This window comes from Canis lupus, chromosome 1, assembly GCF_048164855.1.
Source record: "Canis lupus baileyi chromosome 1, mCanLup2.hap1, whole genome shotgun sequence".
Lineage (NCBI taxonomy): Eukaryota > Metazoa > Chordata > Mammalia > Carnivora > Canidae > Canis > Canis lupus.
In genome coordinates this window covers 1655970-1660757 of record NC_132838.1, presented here as the reverse complement: position 1 = coordinate 1660757, position 4788 = coordinate 1655970, and the positions used below count along the sequence as shown (strand labels likewise).

General features: G+C 60.6%; 1 long non-coding RNA gene across 1 annotated transcript; it reads left to right on the top strand.

Annotated features, from left to right (window-relative positions):
• The first annotated feature begins 2071 nt into the window (after nucleotides 1-2071).
• Nucleotides 2072-4587, top strand: LOC140610018 (uncharacterized). Its single transcript, XR_012011811.1, has 3 exons — nucleotides 2072-2437; nucleotides 3523-3622; nucleotides 3927-4587. It is a non-coding gene; the product is annotated as an uncharacterized lncRNA (long non-coding RNA).
• The last annotated feature ends 201 nt before the right edge of the window (nucleotides 4588-4788 follow it).

Below are 4788 nucleotides of genomic sequence, written 5' to 3'. Positions count from 1 at the left end.
CAGACGGGGCTCCGAGCTGCCGGAGACGTCACATCCAACTTCCTGCTCACGGGGTGTCAGGGGAGTGGAGGAAACCATGTCCCGCCCTCTGTCCCTGTCCTCCGCAGCCCATCACCCGGGGAGAGCGGGGACCTGCCTGGGAAGGACACACGACGCAGGAACAGGAGCAGCGCTCCCCACACGAGGGCAGGCAAGAGATGAGCCACTCCTGTGCCCCATCGTTTACCTCAGATTTTTTAAAACACAGAATTCCACAGCTGGATGTGAGCAGTTGTGGACAAGGACAGCAGAGCACAACTGAGGCTGACCTGACGTACGCGGCAGCCTTGCCGGGGCGGGGGGCGCACCACAGACAGTGTCTATGGGAACTGCCCCTTACAGACAGGAAAACTGAGTCCCACCAGAGCCAGGTGCTCTGCTTGAAGCCCAGAAGAAAAGAGGGTTTTTTCCTGGTGTAAAATTCTACTAGCGTCCTGTGTCCAGCTGTTTCTCATTAATTTGTTTAAAAAGCAGCAACGGTGAGAGGAGGGAGCAGCTCTCCAGCCCTGGCACACGACAAACTAGTGCTGGGGGCGGGTGCAGCCTGCAGGGACACCAGGGACCTGGCAGGGCTCACGTCTGTGTCTCAACCACAGAGTCACTGCGGTGGGGCTGGGAGATGCAAACAGTCCGGGGAGCCCAGGGCCCGGCCTGGAACCTTCCCTCCAACACACCTGCCATGAGAAACCCATCAAATTTAAAGCTAGAGTCATAGTCATTTCTGTCATTGGGCAGGAAAACCAACCCTTATGAAGGCGACGTATTGTTTGAACTGTACTTTATTCCATACAACGTCCTTAAAGCAAGTACATGTTAATAAATGCAACTGAGGGTACAGATGGCACTTCGTTTCCTAACAGGACCTGATCCCAGAGTGGATGGCTGGCGTACGATGCTTCCATTACGGGAGCTACAGTAATCCCTTAATCTTGCCCTAACGCCCAGCAGCGAGTCTGCACCCCTCCCCCAGTGGGGCCCTGAGGCTGCTGTGAGGAAACCCAGTCAGACGCCACAGGTCCCTGTCAGCGGAGGGTCCATGCTGGGGACAGACGGTCCTTGTGGGATTCACACGTACTGAGGGCCTGGAGCAGCATCCCCACACCCACAGCCCTACTCACACAGGCCCCTCAGGACCCGCCCATAGGCCTGCCCAGGACGTCTGTGTGCCCAGGAGGGTCCATGTGCCCAGGAGGGTCCATGTGTCCGGGAGGGCCCATGTGTCCAGGAGGGTCCGTGTGTCCAGGAGGGTCCATGTGTCCAGGAGGGTGTGTGTGCCCAGGACGGTCAGTGTGTCCAGGAGGGTCCATGTGTCCAGGAGGGTCCATGTGTCCGGGAGGGCCCATGTGTCCAGGAGGGTCCGTGTGTCCAGGAGGGTCCATGTGTCCAGGAGGGTGTGTGTGCCCAGGAGGGACAGTGTGCCCAGGACGGTCAGTGTGTCCAGGAGGGTCCATGTGTCCAGGAGGGCCCATGTGTCCGGGAGGGTCCGTGTGTCCAGGAGGGTGTATGTGCCCAGGAGGGTCCGTGTGTCCAGGAGGGTGTGTGTGTCCAGCAGGGTCCGTGTGTCCAGGAGGGTCAGTGTGTCCAGGAGGGTCCGTGTGTCCAGGAGGGTCTGTGTATCCAGGAGGGTCACCGTGTCCAGGGCCCCTTCCTGGGCCCTCAGCCCTGGTCTTACCTTGACCCTGATGGCCGCCCCCTAGCTGCCAAGGGCTCCTTAGAGAATGGGAAGGGTCCCAGGAGGAGCACCTGCAGGAGCAGCAACCCAGGCCTTTGTTTAAGACAAAAACGTGGAATGAGTTGATGTTTTTCAAATACAAATAAAACTGAATCATTCGTATTCACATGGAATCTGATCTGGTCTTTGCCTCTTCCCTCACAAGGTAGAAACCTCAGAAGGTGGCTTTGCTTCCTCTGGGCTGCAACCAGGGTGGTGGCACAGTGGAGGGTGGGGCACTGCCCTGGAGGGGTTTCTCCGAAGCTCAGACTCCTTCCTGTGATCCGGCCCCTCCCAGGACGTGGGCACCTGCGGGAGCAGCTGGGTGACAGCCATGAGGAGAGGCCACAGGTCCATCCCCCGGTCCTCAGTGACAGACCAGCCTGCCAGTTCCCTTCTCTCAGCCACATTTCTGCCTCCAGGATTTTCTTTACTATAAGCAACCTGAATCCCTTTTGGGGACAGACAGGTGGCGATACCTGGATGCAGGGGCGGGGGAGGGGAGAGAATCCGCCCTGGCCGCCTAGGCGACTCCTGCCCCGCACATGGCCTTGGGCCCTCCTAGCACCAGGCTCCTGGGACCACACCCTGAGGTGCACCTGCGGACACGTCTGCCACAGACATGCCAACAAGACAGGAAATGTCCTTTCCTATTAGCATACTGACCGCATGACGGCGTAGATCAAGGTAAGGATCCGTCCACCTTCCTGCGGAGACAAAGGGGCTGCCTTGCCAGGACCCTGGGCATCTGTCCGCGCAGCAGGGAGGGCGTGCGTTCCTCCAGGCACCCAGGGGTGGCCAGGAGGGTCGGGGGCCCACCCTGAAGGCGGGCTGGTCCTCGTTCCCACAGACCGCCCCTCCCTGCAGATGCAGTGGCTTTAGTGTTCAGGCCCCATGCCCTCAGAGCCCTGGGGGTGGGCACCCCGGACCATCTGCCATCTGCTCATCAGACCCCAGGTGGTCCAGTGTCTGGGCTTTGGCCTCAGGGGTGCTGTCTGTCCTCCCTGGGGCCCAGGGATCTGAGGGCGGGAACCCTCCGTCCAGGATAGGGACCCTGGCCGGGCTCTGACCACCTCCTGCAGCCCGCGGCCCTAACCAAGCCCCCAAACCAGGCAGCTCCAATCCAAGGACATTCACTCTCTTGGACACCAGCAACCTGAGGTCAGGTTGCCAACACTGTGTGCAGAGCATCTGGAGAAGACCCATCCTGGCTTGTCCAGCATCCGCGGGGCTGGCAGCCCTGGCCTTAGACCCCGTGTCCCCTGTCTGTCTCCATCATCTTGAGGCTTCTCCGTGTGGGGTCTGCGGCATCCCTCCTCCTACAAGGACACCAGTACCACACCAGGCTCACCCTAGTCCAGGACGATGTCCTCTGCACTCATCACACCTGCAAAGACCCGAGGTTCCCGGTGGGGAACCAGCGGGGCCAGTGGTCAGTCCTGCCCACCCCGTCTCTGCAGCAGGGGCATCATGAGTGTGCTCACCCCATCCCCCGGGCCCAGGGCTGCCCTTCCAGTCTCTCTCCGGGGCCTCAGACCCCCAGCAGCCGCAGCTTTTGATCAGCTGTGGGCCCACATGGACAGTGTCTAACAGCCTCGTGGGGCCCCAGGCTGACCCCAAGCTGCAGAGCACGGCTGCAGCAGGCATGCCTCCCCGGGTACCATGCAGGGTCTGCTCCCCACTCAGCAGCTCAAAACGGCCCCTCTTGCGCCTCACCCGGGACACAGGCAGACAGCCCCGAGCTCACAGGAGCTGGTCTCCTCTGTGTCCAGAGATCCCCAGTCCTGGCCTGATGACCTGACCTGATGTCCTGACCCAACACCTGGCGAAGCCCAGGAAGACGTGCCGAGGTCGTGAGGGCAAGCAGCATTGGTAAGTGCGCTGTCCTCGGACCACTGCCAATTGGCACTGAGACGTCACGAATTCTGTGAGACGCATGAAGCCCCTGCTCAGATCTGGGTGCATCCCCTGCAGAACCCACCGAGACGCTGTTTCCAAAGGTGCCGGCCCCACGTCCTGAGGCGCATGAGGGGTAGGACCCCAGGGCTGGGCGGCAGGCAGGCTCTGGGGCTACAGCTGAGACAGCAAGAGGGTGGTGGGCTACACCCTGCCCATCAGGCTCCAACCGCAGGAGGGTGGTGATTGCTGTCCTCGCTGAGGCTCCTCTTCCCCTCAGGACTGCGGATCTAAACGGCTCATTTGGGAAGGGGTCTCTGGTCGTCCTTCACTCTCACATTGTCCACCTGCACATCCGGACCCGAGGGCATGGGCAGCGCATCCTGCGAGGTCCTGACAACCAGGATATCTTGCCCTGCGTGGTGAGAGCCACACAGCCCCTCCCCACTCAGGCCAGCCCCCCCCCCACTGCCCGCTGCCCTGTGTGGTGCCAGGAGCAGGAGGGTGCTGCCCCTGGGACCCTGCGGGGCGACCCCCTTTCCATCCCCATCGGAGCCCAGCAGAGATCTGAGGGGAGACCCCAGTGCCTCCTGGAGGGGCTCTGGCTCAGTCCTCCCCACCTGCTCCCAGTGGGGTCAGCAGAGCATGCTCTCGGCATCACACCCTTTATCAACTCATGCCCCTTGGGATGACCCTACCCCCGGGATGGGGCCTGAGGTAGGAGAGTTGTCACTGGGAGGGAGCACCCATCCTTGAAAGGCAGACCCCCACCACGACCCCATGTCACCAGGCCATTAGGGTTGGCACTCGGGGCTGAGCCCGGGACCCGGAGCTACTGCAGAGAGACCCCAAATGTGTCCAGACACAGGGACAGGAAGAGTTCTCTTTTCCACTCTACCTTAAGGAAGAGGTTTTACTCTCCCTGTAATTTGAATTTAGTTCTAAACTGTTTAATAAATTTTTCGTTTTACATAAAAGTCTCAAAACTAGTAAGACGGGTCATCCTGGAGTCGCACCCACTATAGCAGCTGCAACACCTCCCTCAGCGGTGAAGCCCGACCCCGTCAGCGCTGTGCGCATGCATGCGGTCAAACCAGGGTGAGCACGTCCTTGGTACCTGGACCCATCGTTGGCTCAGACTT